At 48.5% G+C, this 22,188-nt stretch overlaps 1 protein-coding gene across 3 annotated transcripts in view; it reads right to left on the reverse strand.

Moving 5' to 3' along the window:
* Nucleotides 1–17,159, reverse strand: part of PKIG (cAMP-dependent protein kinase inhibitor gamma) — a 90,712-nt gene extending 73,553 nt beyond the window's left edge. For 2 of the 3 annotated variants that reach the window (XM_069751252.1, XM_069751250.1), the window contains exon 1: nucleotides 17,017–17,159. The gene's annotated coding sequence lies outside the window, so the exon portion shown is untranslated. The remainder of the gene's footprint in view (nucleotides 1–17,016) is intronic. The other variant, XM_069751251.1, reaches the window with a different exon arrangement.
* Between the last annotated feature and the right edge of the window lie 5,029 nt (nucleotides 17,160–22,188).

Below are 22,188 nucleotides of genomic sequence, written 5' to 3' on the forward strand. Positions count from 1 at the left end.
GCAGCGGATGTACTGCAGAGCAACTCCTATTCTTTTGAACAGCGCTATACATTGAATGAAGCTGTGCAGCGCAGCTCCGTTCAATGTGTTTAGAGTCGGCTGCGGCCACAGCTTAGAACAGCTGCTCGGTGGTGTGCCAGGTATCAGACCTCCACCGAAATCACATCTTCTGATCAGAAAGCCAGATGGGACACCCAGAGATCACATGGAATTTTGCAGTAAGTGTTCAAAACTCCTAGAGCGCCCCCAAATGGAAAACGAGGCATTCCACAGCTCTCATATAAATCACTGGGCCGTTGTAATGCAATGATGTGTCGGGTCCTCCAAAGCAGGAGACACCGTTTTGTAGCTAGCATCAAACAGGGACCTCTCTGAACATCCGTGTGTCATCACAGTGACACGTACCGGAGCCTGGGAACAAGCAGTACAGTTCGTGCTGTTCCCAGGTGCCAGCGGCTGAAGGCAGCTCTCATCATTGTCTCCTGGTCACGTAATTTTCAGAACCAGCAGAGAGAAAACCCACAGCTGGGGCCTGATGTTAATAATCTGGGACAAGGGTCAATACCCCATAAGGTCCCCATGCTATTAATAACAGCTCTCAAATGTTTGCTTAGCCTTTACTGATAAATTTATGGAGGGCTCAATAAATATATATATATATAAAATGACGTAAAGTCCACCAAAAATTCAACCCAGAAAATGCTAAACAGATAGCTGTGGGTTGATATTAATAGATTAGGAAGGGGCCAGAGATATTGCCCCCTCTCAGGCTATCAACATCGGCCCTTAGCCGCCCCAGAAATGGCACATCCATAAGGTGTGCCAAATCCGGCGGTTAGCCTCGCTCTTCCCACTTACCCTATGGTGCTGGCAAGTGGGGTAACAGGGTTGGCGTTGATGTCAACTTTGTATTGTCAGCTCATATCAAGCCCAGGGGTTGGTAATGGAGAGGCGTCTATAAGATGCACATTTTAGTAACCCCATAGTAAGTTTGGAAATAAACACAGCATTAATAAAATCCTTTATTTGAAATAAAAATCAACACCCTTTTTTACCTCACTGTGTCCTGGTTTTCAGCCTGGATGGTCGCATCATGTCAGGTTGTAAACCAGATATCGCATACATAGATTATGGGGTGGGACAGTATTGCCAATCTTCACTTTGGACTGGTGAGGGATATGGTTGTTTAATTTTTTTTCATTATTTATTTATTATTATTTTTTTTACAAGTGAGAAGGGCTTTAATGGATTAGGCGTAAGGTGAGTATTACGGTTGTTTATTATTTTGTCCTTTACAGGAGACAAGGGCTTCAATGGAATAGGCATAAGGGGAGTATAACTTTTACACATTTAATAATAAAAAGCAAACAGGGTGTTGATTTTTATTTCAAATAAATAAAAAAACAAAACATGGGTAGCCTCCCGCTTTCTATTTTGCTGCATCCCCATTATGAAACTTTACTCTGCAGCCAATAAATCCTCCCAGTACTTTCTGCACTTGACCTTGCTTAATGCTGTTGCCAACACCAGTTCAGCCCCTCTGCTCGGACAGTGTTACATAGTCCCCAGCAGAACCAGTAGGGAACAGTTTCTCACTAATATATGTGCAGTATTATTTTTTTCTGAAATTGGGTTACATATAGACAATGAAGGTGACATTAAGGGGGTGTTCCCAAGTTTAAATGTTATAACTTTACAATAGCTAGGGATTCGACCGCCGTGGTACCCACTGATCCAGAGAACTGGAATGAGAGGAACAGAGGTAGATCATACGTACTGCCACTCCATTCATTCTTAATGCGAGTACCGAAGTTTGCCGATTGCAGCCGCTGGCCGATCTTTGGCGTTCCTATTAGAATGAATGGAGCTGCAGTGCACATGATTAACCTCCGCTCCATTCAGCCAGGGCATTTCAGAACCCAGCTATCGGGATAGGTGAGGACCATGGTAGTCGAACCCTTTAGTCGAGATACTACATTGATTGTAGAAGAAATTAAGCCGGCAGAGAATATGCAGAAAAGCATCAAGGTCTCAAATCCTGGGACTATGAAATTGGCAATTTGTGTTTATACGATATTGGATGGGATGGGTAAACTCGGGCATTTTTACCTTCTTTTCCATAAGCTTGTCCTGTTACTGTTCATCAGAGCAGAGGAGTCATCTACACCGATCACGGTCTCTGCTGACGGTGAGTAAATGTACTGTGGGGCTGTGTGCTACCACCCTAACAAACCCCGGCTTACGGGGATGAGTAACGGTGGCTAATAATATCACTTTGTTCTAAGCTTCCAGTATACTGTATATAATGGCACACTATCTGTGGAATTACCGCTTCCTAATTACAGACATGTCAGGAATCCATGGATATTTGCGGGGGCTACTGGAGGAATTAGGCATTTCTGGTTACAATTGTCTTCAAAATATCTCTATACGGAAAGTACAAACTTTAAGAACACTGAACAGAAAGTGCTCAAAAAATAAAAGTATGTAATAAGATGAAAATTTATATAAAAAAAAAAAAGACGTCACCACTGACTGAGTCTCACAGGAGATCAGTCACACTCCATCCCACTGTCCTGTGTCTGGCTGTAAGACAACTTGCTGCAGCAGGAGCCTCCCCCCAACAAACTGCATGCAGGACATTAAATTACCAAGCACACACTCTGGGACAGGGCTTAATTTGGCCAATAGGTGATGATGGAATGGATTGATGGGAGTTTAACCCCTGAGGTTTCTGCAAGATTTCTACAAGACCGCCTGTTTTAGGGTTTGACACCTGTTTACACCAAAGAACTGTAACAGAATCAGAGCATTGAGATCAGACAAACTGGGAAGCCAGGCTGGAATTCGATGTGTGGCCCTCAAAGGCCTGAGAAAATTGCCAGAGGATGGTACTTCTTCAGCTCTGGTAAGACATCTAATTTGAGCAACAAGCTGAGGGTAGTCAAGGATGACCATACCCTTTAATTTAAGACATTGGTAATAGCATCATCTCCGATGCCCTGATAGGTCACAAAATAAAAAAAAATCAGAGAGCCTCATCCATCCTGACATGTCAATTTGGCATAGTTATAATAGATCTTCTACCATTGTTATTTTTTACTGTTCCTCCTGGAAATCTAGGACTAAATTGATAAAAAAGGTGTCTGCAGCCAATAAAGTGTCTTCCCGCACGGTTACAGATGTGGTTGGCACTGAATGGACGTGGTTAGAATATGAAGCTCTACTTCTCCCTGACAAGGTGAGTGGCAATCTTAGTCTTCTATATTTCCAGGAGGAATAAGAATGGTTTAATGCAGAGTTTTCAAAGAGTACAAAAGAGGGTTTGCTTTTATTCCTAAAAGCAGGCCACTGTCATCTTTGAGATTGTTCAGGTACGGCTGCTCAGCCCCATCACTCCAGGGCGGTCCTGACACCAGAGTGCAGACCCAAGTCTCCAGAATGGCTGCTACCATTGTTTAAGGATAAGCATGCACTGTAAGATATCCATTCAACCCTCCAGGCACTTAAGACACAGACCGTGGTATTAACTCAGCAGAAAAGAGCAGATGTAACGTTGCCAAGCTTAATACACGCTGGTCTAAGTGATCACTACACGGTAGATTGGATCTGAAGCAGCCCAAAAGGCTATCACAGAGGAATACAACTGCTGCATGTAAATATTTCATTGCAATCCAAGCACTATAGTGTAATTGCCTTGTAACATAATATTCCTTCAGCTGATGACAAGCTTTTTTTTTATTCTTCTAAGAGTAATTGCAGCCTTGAAGATAAGGCTTGCAGAACAGCTTTCCAGGGAACCCTATGGGGTTAATTTAACAACTACTGCGTGGGAGCGACTTAAAGTAGTTGGGGGGATATGAATTAGCTCCATCATGTAACCTTGAGCTGAAGTATCAGGACGTCTGCAGAATTCTGTGTATGAGACCAGTGTTCCTAGTGACAAGGACCATAGAACTAGAGCGGAGATGAGACATGCCAGTACTCAGGTTCACATTGTACGGTTCTGGTAAGCAGTGGCGGGGACACACGGCACAGGTATACCAAGCAGGGGCGGTGACACACGGTCCAAGTATACCGAGCAGAGGCAGAGACACACAACCCAGGTATACCAAGCAGGGGCAGAGACACACGGCCCAGGTATACCAAGCAGGGGCGGAGACACACGGCCCAGGTATACCAAGCAGGGGCGGGATAACACGCCCCAGGTACACCAAGCAGGGGCGGAGACACACGGCCCAGGTATACCAAGCAGGGGCAGAGACACACGGTCCAAGTATACCGAGCAGAGGCAGAGACACAAAACCCAGGCATACCAAGCAGGGGCAGAGACACACGGCCCAGGTATACCAAGCAGGGGCGGGATAACACGGCCCAGGTATACCAAGCAGGCGCGGGATAACACGCCCCAGGTACACCAAGCAGGGGCGGAGACACACGGCCCAGGTATACCAAGCAGGGGCGGGGACACTCGGCCCAGGTATACCAAGCAGGGGCAGAGACACACGGTCCAAGTATACCGAGCAGAGGCAGAGACACACAACCCAGGCATACCAAGCAGGGGCAGAGACACACGGCCCAGGTATACCAAGCAGGGGCGGGGACACACGGCACAGGTATACCAAGCAGGGGCGGTGACACACGGTCCAAGTATACCGAGCAGAGGCAGAGACACACAACCCAGGTATACCAAGCAGGGGCGGAGACACACGGCCCAGGTATACCAAGCAGGGGCGGGATAACACGCCCCAGGTACACCAAGCAGGCGCGGGATAACACGCCCCAGGTACACCAAGCAGGGGCGGAGACACACGGCCCAGGTATACCAAGCAGGGGCAGAGACACACGGTCCAAGTATACCGAGCAGAGGCAGAGACACAAAACCCAGGCATACCAAGCAGGGGCAGAGACACACGGCCCAGGTATACCAAGCAGGGGCGGGATAACACGGCCCAGGTATACCAAGCAGGGGCGGGATAACACGCCCCAGGTACACCAAGCAGGGGCGGAGACACACGGCCCAGGTATACCAAGCAGGGGCGGGGACACTCGGCCCAGGTATACCAAGCAGGGGCAGAGACACACGGTCCAAGTATACCGAGCAGAGGCAGAGACACACAACCCAGGCATACCAAGCAGGGGCAGAGACACACGGCCCAGGTATACCAAGCAGGGGCGGGATAACACGGCCCAGGTATACCAAGCAGGGACTGGGACACATGGCCCAGGTATATCAAGCAGGGGCAGGGACACATGGCCCAGGTATAAGTAGCAAAAAGGTAGGGACACACACACACACACACACCTCCTCCAGGTACACCAAGCAGGCATGGGGGACACAAGCTATACATGTAAAATAAGCAGGGGCGGGGACACAAACTACTTAGGAAGAATAAGGAGGGGCAGGGATACACGCCCCAGATATAATAGGGAGGATTGGGAAACCCCACTGGTATACTAAACAGTGAAGGGGACACAAACTACAAGTCTAGTAAACAAGGGTAGAGTGAGATGACAGTTATAGTAAAATTTGCCCAGGTCCAGCGGCCAAGTATGTAGTCTTTGGCAGATGGACCAGTACCATGCAAAATGCCAGAACTGTAGAAAAAGAAGACCTGGACGACACATCCAAAAACTATACATTCATCCAATGCTGCTAGGCAGAAATTTACAAAATTGAATTAGAGGTTCTTAGTTTAACAAAAGGCTAGGGACCCACCAAGAAGTTCGCCTTGACATGGCAGTGGGCTTCATACAGTCTGATCAGAATGTTGAACTAAGAACCTCGAATTTAGTTTTGTACATTTTTTGCATAGCAGCATTAGAACAGTAGAATAATTTTTGGATGCGTGGTCAATGTCTTCTGTTCTCTACAGTTCTGGCAGATACCTGGAAACCTCTTCTTACCTGCAGCCATACCCGAGACCTTTTCTGATTAATTTCATGGACTCTAGGGGCACATAATGGCAGGAACCCCAAGAGAATAAAGGGCATGATGGAGATTGCTATGATTGACCTGTAACTGTGCATGTTTAGTGATGTTAAGAGAGAAGTCTGTCATAATGTGTCCCAGCCTTACACCATACTGTATTCCAGCCTTACACAGGAGCAAAGGACTAGACATTCCCTGCGGAAAGAAGAACATGAAGTGGGGCTATCATGTGCCAATCGCCGGCTACTTATGTCATGGCCATTATTGTTTGAGGGTCGCTATAAAACACCAACATCCCGGTTGGTAAACGCTGGTTTAAAGAATAACACATCAATAATTTAACGCAGGGAGGGTTTCTCGCCCCATTTCCGAGTAACCCACTCTATTCCTATATATGGCTAACATATTGTGAATTATTACTCGGCGTAATTGCGGTGTCATAACATCCCCTTCCAGTACTCAGAAGAGAATGCCTCTTTTGTTCTGTATTATGCCATCGAGCATGGCACTGCGGGGGGTTCTCTCCAGTCTCCATAATTAGCCCCACTTCCTCGTTCCTTCGCCCTGCTTAATAGAAGCTATTGTGGTGCGGGATGGAAATAGACTCGCTCTGCGCCTCCAGAAAAGAAACGAGAACGCACTAAGCGATATTAACGCAATATGTGGCCCCGGGCATCAAAACCACCATCTACTGGTGCTGGAATATAAAGGGTTAAACATACAGGGGTCTTGGGAAAGTATTCAACCCCTTGGCATTTTTCGTGTTTTGAAACCTCACAACCTGGAATTTCACTAATTTTTTGAGGGTTTACATTAGTTTGTGTATAGAACATGCCTACAACTGTGAACATTTGGTTTTCTTTTTTCCGTGAAGCAAACATTAAATAGAACAAAAAAACGGGAAACTTCAGTGTGCATAACTATTCACCACCCTAAAGTCAGTACTTTGCAGAGCCTCTTTTTGCGGCAATTACCGCTGCAAGTAGCTTTGGATAAGTCTCTATGAGCTTTCCACATCTTGCCACTGGGATTTTTGCCCATTCCTCAAGGCAAAACTGATCCAGCTCCTTCAAGTTAGATGGTTTCCTCTGGTGAATAGCAATCTTCAAATCTGACCACAGATTCTCAATTGGGTTAATGTCTGGGCTTTGACTAGGCTTCTCCAAAACATTTACACGTTTCCTCTTAAACCACTCGAGTGTTGCTTAAGGCTACGTTCACATTTGCGTTGTGCGGTGCTGCGTCGGCGACGCAACGCACAACGCAAACAAAAACGCATGCAAAATGCATTGTTTTGTGACACATGCGTCCTTTTTTGGCATGATTTTGGACGCAAAAAAAATGCAACTTGCTGTGTCCTCTGCGCCCAGACGCTTGCGCCAAAAAAGACGCATGCGTCACAAAACGCAAGACAACGCATGTCCATGCGCCCCCATGTTAAATATAGGGGCGCATGACGCATGCGTCGCCGCGGCTGCGCCCGACGCAGCCCCGCAAAACGCTAATGTGAACGTAGCCTTAGCAGTATGCTTTGGGGCATAGTCTTGTTGGAAGATGAACTGTCCCAGTCTCAAATCACTGACAAACAGGTTTTGCTAAAAAATATCCCTGTATTTTGCACCATTTCCCCAGTCACTGCTGCTGAAAAACATCCCTACAGTATGATGCTGCCACCACCATGTTGCACTGAGGGATAGTGTTCTTTGGATAATGAGCTGCGTTGGTTTGGCCCCAGACATAGGTGGCCTAAAAGTTACATTTTGGTCTTATCTGACCATAGCACCTTCCTCCATACATTTGGGGAGTCTCCCAAGTCTTTTGTAAAACTCAAAAACGAGCCTTACAATTTTTGTGTGTAAAGGCTTTTTTTCTGCCCACTCTTCCATAAAAGCCACCTCTATGGTGGTTATATGTTATATATAATATAATATAATATATATATATATATATATATATATATATATATATATATATATATATATATATATATATATGTTATATATAGGTGGTTGTATGGACAGATACTACAGTATCTGCTTTGGAACTCTACATCTCCTTCAGAGTCACCTTTTTTCTCTGTGCTGCCTCTCTGATTAATGCCCTTCTTGCCTGGGCATAAGTTTTGGCGGGCAGCCCTCTCTTGGCAGGTTGGTTGTGGTACCAGGTTCTTTCCATTTGATGATAATGGATTTGATGGTGCTCCAGGGAATCATCAGAGATCAGAATATAATTATATATACACCGGACTAGAAGACGCACCCCAAATTTTCAGAAGGAAAATAGGGAAAAAAATTAATGTGTCAAATGGGGGTCTGTCTTACAATCCAAAGTCAGCTTATGGGGGGGGGGGGGAAATCAGCAGCGCTGGTGGAGGATGGTCACAGATGGTGTTCGGTGGTCCAGCGATATGACTCCCATCCCAGGCTGGTGCGGCAGGTTCAGCAGTGGTGTTCTATGATGTGGGGGGCTCCAAGGCATTTTGTGAAAGCCTGGAAGCCCCCACACATTCATTGCTGCAATGCGGTGGCCTCCAGGAAAATGGCCACTGACAGGCTCACTTTAAATTTATGCCTATATTTTTCTCACTTCACTAACGTAGATTATTTTGTGCTGATGCATCACATACAATTCGGATTACAAAAAAAAAATAAAATACAGGTTGCAATGTAACAAAGTAACTAAAATGCCAAGGGGGTGGATACTCTCGCAAGCCACTGTACTTAATCTCAATCTGTGGCATGGCCTAAAAAGATCAGGTATATGCCAGATGCAGGGGAAATCATTGGGCTCAAAGCTGCCATGGTAGCTCATCGGTACCCCAAGACTGCATTGCAGGGTTGCTGATGAGGTGACAGATGGAGCTCTTGTCCTCTACCTCCTAACCGCTTTGATGCTGTGATCAGTATTGACAACAGCATCTAAAGGGGTTAATCAACCAAATTATCATTAAAACCAACCCTGGCCTTTAAAGCAGGCGAGTGATGGCACAGTCACATCTGTAGAGCCTGGGCCATGACTGAAGTATTGTTGTGCCTATGAACAAAATAATGTATGTCGTAGGGCAGGAATGGGTTAATTGAGCACGCTATGTGTGGGATTCGCCACTCTTTGTTAAGGTTCATTCAAAATAATGTGGTAATTGGTCTGAGCAGGGACTGCTAAAGCACAGTCTGGCCTAGTCTCTCCCGACCACGGAGTTACAGCTGTGACATTCGGGTCATGGAGACCCACGGCCAGTCAGTGCATGGTGGTCCGATCTGGGGCTGATTTGCACTGACATATGAACGCGCTCTTAGAATGGCTGAGTTAATCACAGAGTCCTATGAGGCTGGGAGCCCCATTGAGGAGAGTAATCTCTAAGTGTTCAGCCCCCCTGTAGCGCCACCATAGGATAAAATGAAGCATTACAATGTGCCCATTGAAATGAATGAGCTGTCAGTGCAATGCACATGTGTGCCAGGTCCTCCAGAGTAAGAGATGGTCTTGGCAGCGCTGTCATACAGGGTGTGTTCCCATTATTTCAGAATGCCCCAACTGGCAACATTTCCACCCAAAATATACAAGATACAGAGTAACAGCAGTTCACCCAAACTCATCTTTTTGTCTCCGACTCTAGGATGCTGTGATATGGGGAGCTATATGTAAGGATCCCATCATGGCTGCCTTCTTTCAACAACAGTGCCATACCTGTCCACAGGTTGTGTGAGGAGAAATTACTCCTTAGTCACATTCACTTTAATATTGCTGAGTTGCAATACCAGACCCAAACCATGAAAGGGGTGGCGCTGTTTCTACAACAAAAGCAGTCATGATTTTCTAAAATTGGAAACTACTTTAAAGGGACACTGTCACCTGGATTTGGAGGGAACAATCTTCAGCCATGGAGGCGGGGTTTTTGGGTGTTTGATTCACCCTTTCCTTACCCGCTGGCTGCAATATTGGATTGAAGTTCATTCTCTGTCCTTCGTAGTACACGCCTGCACAAGGTAATCTTGCCTTGCGCAGGCGTGTACTATGGAGGACAGAGAATGAACTTCAATCCAATATTGCAGCCAGCATGCAGTCAGCGGGTAAGGAAAGGGTGAATCAAAAACCCCAAAACCCCGCCTCCATGGCTGAAGATTGTTCCCTCCAAATTCAGGTGACAGTGTCCCTTTAAACCTTGGATCCAGAACAATTTGACACTATAATCTGTGCCCAGCGAGGGCAGCACGGCCAGACAAAGAAGATGGCAGCACCGCCAGACAGAGGAGATGGCACACACTGGGATCTCCCTGGGAGAGCAGCTCCTTGTCAGTCAGACATTTATGATGTTTATGATATGGCGGTTCTTGATCTGGACCTTACACTCCCGGGAGATGTCATCGGTTTTACACACTGCAATTATTCAATATCATTGTTATGACAGTCATATGATTAAAGCTGTAAAGAAAGTGCCCTCAGCGCAGATGGAGGAAGGATGGCAGCCATTACCATGACCTACAATCACATCACAGCACTGAGATTTTACTGCTCCCATCGTCAGACTAGTGTGTATGACAAGTTTAAAGGGAGAGGTCTCATCTTGACTACCCCTTTATATATTCACGATCACAGCCTAGGGACATCATAGGAGAAGGGACAGCTGTAATCAGAAGAACTTCTATCCGTCACATAATCAGCTCCTTACTGGGGGTCCAAGTCTATGATGAGATGACCCCCTTAAAGGGGCTTTTCACATTTAGGCCATGTTCACACGATCCTTTTTTTCTTGTGGAATTGCCGCGATTTTCCCGCTGCGGGTCCGCAGCTGTTTTCCATGCAGGGTACATTACATTGTACCCTATGGAAAACAGGAACTGCTGTGCCCACAATGCGGAAAATCAAAAAAAAAAAAACCGCGCTGAATAGCTGCGGGAAAAAAGAAGTACCATGTCACTTCTTTTTTCGGAGCCGCAGCGGTTCTGCACCCATTGACCTCCATTGTGAGGTCAAACCCGCAGTAAAACCCGCAGATGAAAAAAATATCTGCGGGTTTTACTGTGGTTTGTGGTGCAGAACCGCTGCAGCAGGAAGTGCGGGGAAGCGGGCGGAAGTGCGTGGGCGGAGTGTGGCTGCCCCCCGTGCTCCGATCCCGCCCCCCCGTGCTCCAATCCCACCGCCCCGTGCTCCGATGCCCCCCCCGTGCCCTAATCTCCCCCCCTTATACTTACCCAGCGTCCGTCCGGCCATCTTCTCCCTGGGCGCCGCCATCTTGCAAAATGGCGGGCGCATGCGCAGTGCGCCCGCCGAATCTGCCGGCCGGCAGATTCATTCCAAAGTGCATTTTGATCACTGAGATATAACCTATCTCAGTGATCAAAATAAAAAAAAAAATAGTAAATGACACCCCCCCCCCCTTTGTCACCCCCATAGGTAGGGACAATAAAAAAAAATTAAGAATTTTTTTTTTTTTCTTTCCACTAAGGTTGGGGTAGGGTTAGGGGTAGGGTTAGGGGTAGGGTTAGGGGTAGGGTTAGGGTATTTTCAGCCATTTTAACTGCATAGAAAACTGCATAAAAAAAGGATCAAAAAAAAGGATCAAAAAACGCATCAAAAAAGGACCAAAAAAGGACCAAAAAAAGGACCTGCGTTTTCTGCCAAGAGCTGCAGTTTTTAAAAAAACAGTCCTGAAAAAAAAAGGATGGAAATCAGGAACGTGTGAACATACCCTTATGCTGTAAACCATTTGCAATCTTAAAATATGTAATGAGGAAGTATTAACTAGTATATGGAGACGTAAAGATCACAATATTGTGCAGAGTTATATTTCCCGTCTATTAATGGTGCCATGGTGTCCGGTGTCACATCCAGGCTTTGGTGCCAACAGTGATTGCTACTCTACAATGCAAAACTTAATATCCGGGCCTCCTTCTGATTATGTCCCGTTACTTTAAAAGTCCAAGGATCCGAAATACAGACTTGTTACTTGGTTGTCAAAGAGGGGTGTGGCTACAATGAGAACATCACATGTCTACAACTTAGTGGGAACTTCTGGCAGGAGGATGCTGGGAAATATTCCAGATTCCATTAGCCATGTATGTAGTCAGCTGCCCGTCATCAGGAGCGCTACAGGGCCGATCACCCAGCACAAGATGATGGGAAATACTGTCTGTATGGAAAAGGATTTCACAAGGAAAAAAGTCATTGACTGCAGTATGTGGCAGCTAAATCCATGGCACCAGTGGGGAAAGATGCACATCACATGCAAGAGTGGCATATTCTGGCCACAAGAGACGTGCCCGCATTTACCTCTACATTGGTCACAGGAACATCTCGTCCCCCTATCCTACATAGGGGTCCCAGCAGTGAGCTGTCCCCCTATCCTACATAGGGGTCACAGCAGCGCCTTACCAACCCCTTTCCCCCCATAGTGGTCACAGCAGCACCTTACCAACCCCTTTCCCCCCACAGTGGTCACAGCAGCACCTTACTCACCCCTTTCCCCCCCACAGTGGTCACAGCAGCACCTTACTCACCCCATTCCCCCCAATAGTGGTCACAGCAGCACCTCACTCACCCCATTCCCCCCCATAGTGGTCACAGCAGCACCTCACTCACCCCATTCCCCCCCATAGTGGTCACAGCGGGACCTCACTCACCCCTTTCCCCCCATAGTGGTCACAGCAGCACCTTACTCACCCCTTTCCCCCCATAGTGGTCACAGCAGCACCTTACCCACCCCTTCCCCCCAATAGTGGTCACAGCAGCACCTTTCTCACCCCATTCCCCCCACAGTGGTCACAGCAGCACCTTACCCACCCCTTTCCCCCCCATAGTGGTCACAGCAGCACCTTACTCACCCCTTTCCCCCCATAGTGGTCACAGCAGCACCTTACTCACCCCTTTCCCCCCATAGTGGACACAGCAGCACCTTACTCACCCCTTTCCCCCCCATAGTGGTCACAGCAGCACCTTACTCACCCCTTTCCCCCCATAGTGGACACAGCAGCACCTTACTCACCCCTTTCCCCCCCATAGTGGTCACAGCAGCACCTTACTCACCCCTTTCCCCCCATAATGGTCACAGCAGCACCTTACTCACCCCTTTCCCCCTACAGTGGTCCCAGCAGCACCTTAATCACCCCTTTTCCCCTCATAGTGGTCACAGCAGCACCTTACTCACCCCTTTTCCCCCATAGCAGTCACAGCAGTGCCTAACCAACCCTTTGCCCATCCCTTTCCCCCCATAGCGGTCACAGCAGTGCCTTACCCATCCCTTTCCCCCCATAGTGGTCACAGCAGTGCCTTACCCATCCCATTCCCCCCATAGCGGTCACAGCAGTGCCTTACCCATCCCATTCCCCCCATAGCGGTTACAGCAGTGCCTTACCCATCCCATTCCCTCCATAGCGGTCACAGCAGTGCCTTACCCATCCCTTTCCCCAATAGTGGTCACAGCAGTGCCTTACCCATTCCCTTCCCCCCCATAGCGGTCACAGCAGTGCCTTACCCATCTCTTTCCCCCCATAGCGGTCACAGCAGTGCCTTACCCATTCCTTCCCCCCCATAGCAGTCACAGCAGTGCCTTACCCATCTCTTTCCCCCCATAGCGGTCACAGCAGTGCCTTACCCATCTCTTTCCCCCCATAGCGGTCACAGCAGTGCCTTACCCATTCCTTCCCCCCCATAGCAGTCACAGCAGTGCCTTACCCATCTCTTTCCACCCATAGCGGTCACAGCAGTGCCTTACCAACCACTGGTCAGATGTGAACACTCGGCGACACAACATCTAACAATGTCCTCCCCAGATCTGTAACACTCAGAGACCCAGATAGCAGGATCACCAATTGTACAAGACATGATATGCTGCCTTAGAGGGGATATCCACCTGAATCTCTGCACCTTTCAGAAATAAAAGAAGAATCACAAATTGCATCGACCACAAAAGCTTCATACAATTTAGAAAATCCACAACCAAAACCTAGAGTAGAATTACGGGCTGTGGCGACCTGTGTGGATCAGGGCAGGAGGGGGTTGGTGCCATAGATAATGGTGTTGCAGTCATACTGGAAAACAAATGGTTAAGTCCATGTCTATATTACTAATGGCATCCATAGTGACTGTAATGAGAGAAAACCGAGAAGACAAAGCACAAATCAATGAGTGACAGCAGCCGAGGAGATCCCCGACAATCAATAGGAGTGACAGCAGGCGAGGAGATCACCGACAATCAATAGGAGTCACAGCAGGCGAGGAGATCCCCGACAATCAATAGGAGTGACAGCAGCCGAGGAGATCCCTGACATTAAATAGGAGTGACAGCAGCCGAGGAGATCCCTGACATTAAATAGGAGTGACAGCAGCCGAGGAGATCCCTGACATTAAATAGGATTGACAGCAGCCGAGGAGATCCCTGACCATCAATAGGAGTGACAGCAGCCGAGGAGATCCCTGACATTAAATAGGAGTGACAGCAGCCGAGGAGATCCCTGACAATCAATAGGAGTGACAGCAGCCGAGGAGATCCCTGACATTAAATAGGATTGACAGCAGCCGAGGAGATCCCTGACCATCAATAGGAGTGACAGCAGCCGAGGAGATCCCTGACCATCAATAGGAGTGACAGCAGCCGAGGAGATCCCTGACATTAAATAGGATTGACAGCAGCCGAGGAGATCCCTGACAATCAATAGGAATGACAGCAGCCGAGGAGATCCCTGACATTAAATAGGAGTGACAGCAGCCGAGGAGATCCCAGACAATCAATAGGAGTGACAGCAGCCGAGGAGATCCCCGACCATCAATAGGAGTGACAGCAGCCGAGGAGATCCCCGACAATCAATAGGAGTGACAGCAGCCGAGGAGATCCCCGACAATCAATAGGAGTGACAGCAGCCGAGGAGATCCCCGACAATCAATAGGAGTGACAGCAGCCGAGGAGATCCCTGACATTAAAGAGGATTGACAGCAGCCGAGGAGATCCCTGACATTAAATAGGAGTGACAGCAGCCGAGGAGATCCCTGACAATCAATAGGAGTGACAGCAGGCAAGGAGATCCCTGACCATCAATAGGAGTGACAGCAGCCGAGGAGATCCCTGACATTAAATAGGAGTGACAGCAGCCGAGGAGATCCCTGACATTAAAGAGGAGTGACAGCAGCCGAGGAGATCCCTGACCATCAATAGGAGTGACAGCAGCCGAGGAGATACCTGACAATCAATAGGAGTGACAGCAGCCGAGGAGATCCCTGACAATCAATAGGAGTGACAGCAGCCGAGGAGATCCCTGACATTAAATAGGAGTGACAGCAGCCGAGGAGATCCCTGACATTAAAGAGGATTGACAGCAGCCGAGGAGATCCCTGACATTAAATAGGAGTGACAGCAGCCGAGGAGATCCCTGACAATCAATAGGAGTGACAGCAGGCAAGGAGATCCCTGACCATCAATAGGAGTGACAGCAGCCGAGGAGATACCTGACAATCAATAGGAGTGACAGCAGCCGAGGAGATCCCTGACATTAAATAGGAGTGACAGCAGCCGAGGAGATCCCTGACATTAAAGAGGAGTGACAGCAGCCGAGGAGATCCCTGACATTAAATAGGAGTGACAGCAGCCGAGGAGATCCCTGACATTAAAGAGGAGTGACAGCAGCCGAGGAGATCCCTGACAATCAATAGGAGTGACAGCAGCCGAGGAGATCCCTGACATTAAATAGGAGTGACAGCAGCCGAGGAGATCCCTGACAATCAATAGGAGTGACAGCAGCCGAGGAGATCCCTGACATTAAATAGGAGTGACAGCAGCCGAGGAGATCCCTGACAATCATTAGGAGTGACAGCAGCCGAGGAGATCCCTGACAATCAATAGGAGTGACAGCAGCCGAGGAGATACCTGACAATCAATAGGAGTGACAGCAGCCGAGGAGATCCCTGACAATCAATAGGAGTGACAGCAGCCGAGGAGATCCCTGACAATCAATAGGAGTGACAGCAGCCGAGGAGATACCTGACAATCAATAGGAGTGACAGCAGCCGAGGAGATCCCTGACATTAAATAGGAGTGACAGCAGCCGAGGAGATCCCTGACATTAAATAGGAGTGACAGCAGCCGAGGAGATCCCTGACATTAAATAGGAGTGACAGCAGCCGAGGAGATCCCTGACATTAAATAGGAGTGACAGCAGCCGAGGAGATCCCTGACATTAAATAGGAGTGACAGCAGCCGAGGAGATCCCTGACATTAAATAGGAGTGACAGCAGCCGAGGAGATCCCTGACATTAAATAGGAGTGACAGCAGCCGAGGAGATCCCTGACATTAAATAGGAGTGACAGCAGCCGAGGAGATCCCTGACATTAAAGAGGAGTGACAGCAGCCGAGGAGATCCCTGACAATCAATAGGAGTGACAGCAGCCGAGGAGATCCCTGACATTAAATAGGAGTGACAGCAGCCGAGGAGATCCCTGACAATCAATAGGAGTGACAGCAGCCGAGGAGATCCCTGACATTAAATAGGAGTGACAGCAGCCGAGGAGATCCCTGACAATCATTAGGAGTGACAGCAGCCGAGGAGATCCCTGACAATCAATAGGAGTGACAGCAGCCGAGGAGATACCTGACAATCAATAGGAGTGACAGCAGCCGAGGAGATCCCTGACAATCAATAGGAGTGACAGCAGCCGAGGAGATCCCTGACAATCAATAGGAGTGACAGCAGCCGAGGAGATCCCTGACAATCAATAGGAGTGACAGCAGCCGAGGAGATCCCTGACAATCAATAGGAGTGACAGCAGCCGAGGAGATCCCTGACAATCAATAGGAGTGACAGCAGCCGAGGAGATCCCTGACATTAAATAGGAGTGACAGCAGCCGAGGAGATCCCTGACATTAAATAGGAGTGACAGCAGCCGAGGAGATCCCTGACATTAAAGAGGAGTGACAGCAGCCGAGGAGATCCCTGACATTAAATAGGAGTGACAGCAGCCGAGGAGATCCCTGACAATCAATAGGAGTGACCGGTACATAGGAGATGACTGGCGCCTCCATCACTCTGATCAGCAGGGACATACAGCATGATGGCAATGTCAGCGCTATACACAGCCCCGCAGCGCAGCCTCCTACCTCTCCCCGCAGAGCCCCGGCTCCTCACTGATGGCGGTCCGGGCGCAGACTGAGGCTGAGCCGCTTCTCACCTTAACGTGTTACCATAGTAGCGGCGAGACAGCTACAGGACGCAGTCAGGGACAAACTTCTCCCTCCGCGGAGGAGTTTATCCACCAGCTCCTGGCGAGGCAGCCAAACCGGTGCTCAGGACCTGCACAGGTATGGTCACATGACTACGCCAGGGGGCGGTGCTAAAGAGCCCATGAGTTAGGAGACTGAGCTGCTGGGGGTCTGCATCTGTCCACCCCACTATTAGACATGCAAAAAATAAACAATGCACATCTGCTGGCATCAACATCTGATGTACCGCTGCAGCCAATCAGTGATATTTGAGTACAGAGGAGCGGCACCGTTTTGTTAGTTTTTTTTCTACCCCCTTGGGTCCATCAATAGCGGGTGGTCCAGTAGTGGACTATCCGTTTACCTCCTTCACTCCGTTTTATTGATACCAAATGATTTGGGGTACGCGTGACGTTTTTATTTTATTAGGGAGGAGACCGAAAAAACGCCATTTCGGTGTTTCAATAATTTTTTTCCTCTCTACAACATTTATCATACGGGTTAATTTCCACAGATCAGACTCTCACAGATAGGTTTTTAATGGAGGAGAAGAAAATGATCCAAATTTCAATATCTTTTTCTTTATATATTTTTTTTCAACGTTTGTTTTTAATATTACGCTTTATTTTTCAGCCTGTGATTCTTTGATCACTTGTTCCATATACTTCAGTATATAGTGTAAGTCATGGGCTCCTATGCTGCACAGCCTGCTGACGGGGAGATGGCAGTCGTGAAGGCCTTCAGCAGCCCCCTGGCTGGTAGCGGTAACCCATCGGTACCATGCAGTCATGCCACGGGGGACAAATGGGGACTGGCGGCCACGCCATTTAAATGCCTCTATGAAGACATTACCAGTGGGGTCTAAATGGTTAAACAGCAGCGGATAGGAGCAAATTCCTCTGGTTGCTGTTGCTGGGCAGCGTAGCACATCCGGCATCGGCTGCTTGTAGAGTGGGCTAGGATCCTGCGCTAGCTGCACACTGCTGAGTTTGTTAATTGGGGTATTTCTAGAACTTGGGGCCCACTTTCCTAAAAGTGGCCAACCCTAGGAGAACTCCAGAGCGCCAGGGCCCAGAACGCCTGCCTGCCGGGAGCTCGGGGCTGCTCTCAGGGACTTGGCTCTACATCAGCACAGGAAGCTTTTGTTTGGAATGTCCCCGATGTGTTAATGGAAGCCGACCGGATGGCGAAAAATAAACTCTTAGATTTTGGCTTTTGTGTTGTCCCACTGTATTTAAATGTAACCTCATGTGATCCTCTGTACCAGGCCGTGGCATAATAATAGTTAACGCATTCTGCTTAGAGGGTACATCCATTGTCAATAACACCCACCAATCATTACAGTAAAGGGGCCTTTATTCCTCTAGAAAATCCCCAGATCTCAAACCTCCTGAAAAACATGGCGTTTCCACTCAGGAAAACAAATGCACGTATCCTACTCCCCCCACCCTAATCTAAATGCCTTAAAGGGGTTGTGTCTCTAAGAAGAGCAGTTTTTTAAATGAAGTCAAAGCAGTAATCATCTGATTGTCATCGATCCTGGTTCTCTCCACCAGCCATCTATCCGGCCATTACACTATGACTGTTGGAATTGGTTTTCCCCAAGTCATAAGTTATCCCTTATCCACAGGTTTTAGGATAATTGCTGATGACTGGGGGTCCGATCATTGGGATCCCTAACGATTCCAAAACCAAGGCTCTGAAACGGTGAGAATGAGGCTCTGCTCCTTGAATTGAGTGGAGGTACGCATGCTCGACCTCCCAACCCCTGCCACCCCGTCCATTCACTGTCTACGGGACTGCAGGAGAAAGCCGGGTACAGCGCTCTGCTGTTTCCAGCAGTCCAATTTCTAATAAATGTATTAGAGGCCTACCATGTCCCCTCAGCTTCATACAAATCAGGGAGACTGATAGGGGAGAACGTGCCATTTTGGAAAACCCCTGTAATGCATAGAGGTGCTGGATCAGCCCCCTCTATGATGCAGAATATGCCCCTTTCACCAACTGGTGATCAGATGATCCCTACAGGTCCGGATACTGCAGCTGCTATACAGCTATTACTTGGAAGGTGTCCCTTTTGGGGTAACCATCACTACATGGAGGGCACACTTACACAATAGGTGGAAGCTATAGGGGTACAATCCGTTCCTACGAGCAGGGGACACATTGTGGCTAATTGTAAGTGGGCCCATAAAGATGACTTTGAGAACTGGCTGATCCTCGGAGCAGATTTTAGTAGGGGACATAGCCGCTGGAATTCCTCTGGGCACAGACCCGCTATTGTCTACTGACAAGGCCTCTTTCTTAGTTGAGTCATTTTTCACTTTCTTTGGCAGAGATAATACACATGTAATATTATTACTCACTCCTGCACAGATTGGAGAATTGGAAGCAGAACACTCCGGCTGATGCATGTTGTGGAATAGGGAGAGGTTTTATATAGGACCTCTGATCCCAGATGGACCACTAGTGGGGCAGGGATCTAATGTAAGTTCCATACTTGTTATTGAGGATCCTATACATGAAACCATGGGGCTGTGATGCATACTGCCACTTTAGATAAAAAAAAAAAACAAGTCGCGTTCTAGAATAATGCTACATTGACACTTAAAGGGGTCTTCCACTTTCAAGCATACGCCATTGACGTGTCCTGTGTAAAGCTGCAGTAGCATCGTACGCAGTGAAGAAGCAGTGACCCACAAATTCAAACACAAAAGGCTCTTTTAATGTGTTTCTTCACAGCATTAAAGTCCACTTCACATAAATGCAGATAACTTCAGTGATATTAATAGTGACCAGTTTACACCTGGTTCAAAGCAATACATATCACATGGCTTTAGATTTGCGGTCCCTAAACAGGCCAGACTTCCCTTGTCCAGTTTCCCTGGGCGACTGCACGCCATCTCACAGTCTCTATACGTCTCCATACACACAGTCTCATATGTTGCAGACACTACACACACCAGCCCTCCTCTGACTACTTCTCGTGAGTGTCCTGCATCGCTGTATCACAGTCTCTTACAGACTCATTACTCACACAGTCGTACACAGTTCAGGATATCCTCCGGATAGCAGCCGGGCACCATATCTACCTGTTTGCAATCGTTACACATGCTAGTCCTCTTTCGGGTACAGGACATCCACCTCCGGGCATAGGACTATCCACATCCGACTCCTATGAGCACAGGATATCCACCTCCGGGCACAGGACTGTCCACATCCGACTCCTACGGGCTCAGGACATCCACCTCCAGGCACAGGACTATCCACATCCGACTCCTACGGGCACAGGATATCCACCTCCGGGCACAGGACTGTCCACATCCGAGACCAGTACCATGGACGACTTGCATCTCTGTGTAGGCTGCGGATGCCAGGCTATTCAGCTGCCCTGGGTGCTGGCTCTGCTGGCCTCCATGCACTCTGCAGACCAGCACACACCAGACTGACACTGATGTACACCTGGCCAGACACCTGACACGGCCTGCACGGCCTGACACACCCATACCCCTTACTGCAGGGCTTTTAAACACACACAAACCTGTGGCCTTCAGCCACATGGAAAACCCGGACCGGAAATCCATGACTCTCATGCACACCTATGGACTTCATCCGTCTGCATGCACATTCTGGGGAGAACAAACAGCGCCCCCTAGCTGTATCAGAGGCCACAGCCTCACATATCCTCCCCCTTGTTCATACCTGTGGGGTTGAACATTTGTTACCCCGTATGGGCACGAGATAATAAGGCATCCGTATGACCCTGTGACATCCCCGCCCACAACAACGTTTTCAGTTTCTCCTGCCAATAACTCTAGGGGAAGCCTATCGGGATTACACTCTGTCCCTAATTTGGCGACCCCTATGGCAGTTATCTCAATATTTTCAGGTTCTACGCCCAAAACAGTACATAAACACATTCTCTGCTGCAACTGCAGCGCCTCTGCCAGAACTGCAGCTCCTGCTGCGCAGACTTCGTGGACCCGCCGATCCACAGCAAATCTTCGTAACCCCACCGAGTTACCGCCAGAAGCCTTCAATCTTCATTGCCCCGCCGAGCCAAAGCAAGACAGTCTTGAGAAGAGAAAAAAAAATTTCCAGCCGACTTTGCACAATGCTATGCAGCACGCTTTGGGGTATGCCTCAGTTCACACTGCTGCCCGCATTCTCCACCATATGTAAAGCTGCAGTAGCATCGTACGCAGTGAAGAAGCAGTGACCCACAAATTCAAACACAAAAGGCTCTTTTAATGTGTTTCTTCACAGCATTAAAGTCCACTTCACATAAATGCATATAACTTCAGTGATATTAACAGTGACCAGTTTACACCTGGTTCAAAGCAATACATATCACATGGCTTTAGATTTGCGGTCCCTAAACAGGCCAGACTTCCCTTGTCCAGTTTCCCTGGGCGACCGCACGCCATCTCACAGTCTCTATACGTCTCCATACACACAGTCTCATATGTTGCAGACACTACACACGCCAGCCCTCCTCTGACTAGTTCTCGTGGGTGTCCTGCATCGCTGTATCACAATCTCTTACAGACTCATTACTCACACAGTCGTACACAGTTCAGGATATCCTCCAGATAGCAGCCGGGCACCATATCCACCTGTTTGCAATCGTTACACATGCTAGTCCTCTTTCGGGTACAGGAGATCCACCTCCGGGCATAGGACTATCCACATCCGACTCCTACGAGCACAGGATATCCACCTCCGGGCACAGGACTGTCCACAGCCGACTCCTACAGGCTCAGGACATCCACCTCCGGGCACAGGACTATCCACATCCGACTCCTACGGGCACAGGATATCCACCTCCGGGCACAGGACTGTCCACATCCGAGTCCAGTACCATGGACAACTTGCATCTCCGTGTACACTGCGGGTGCCAGGCTATTCAGCTGCCTTGGGTGCTGGCTCTGCTGGCCTCCATGCACTCTGCAGACCAGCACACACCAGACTGACACTGATGTGCAACTCGCACACCTGGCCTGACCTGGCCAGACACCTGACACGGCCTGCACGGTCTGACACACCCATACCCCTTACTGCAGGGCTTCT

The sequence above is a fragment of the Ranitomeya imitator genome, chromosome 2, assembly GCF_032444005.1.
Source record: "Ranitomeya imitator isolate aRanImi1 chromosome 2, aRanImi1.pri, whole genome shotgun sequence".
NCBI classification, from domain to species: domain Eukaryota; kingdom Metazoa; phylum Chordata; class Amphibia; order Anura; family Dendrobatidae; genus Ranitomeya; species Ranitomeya imitator.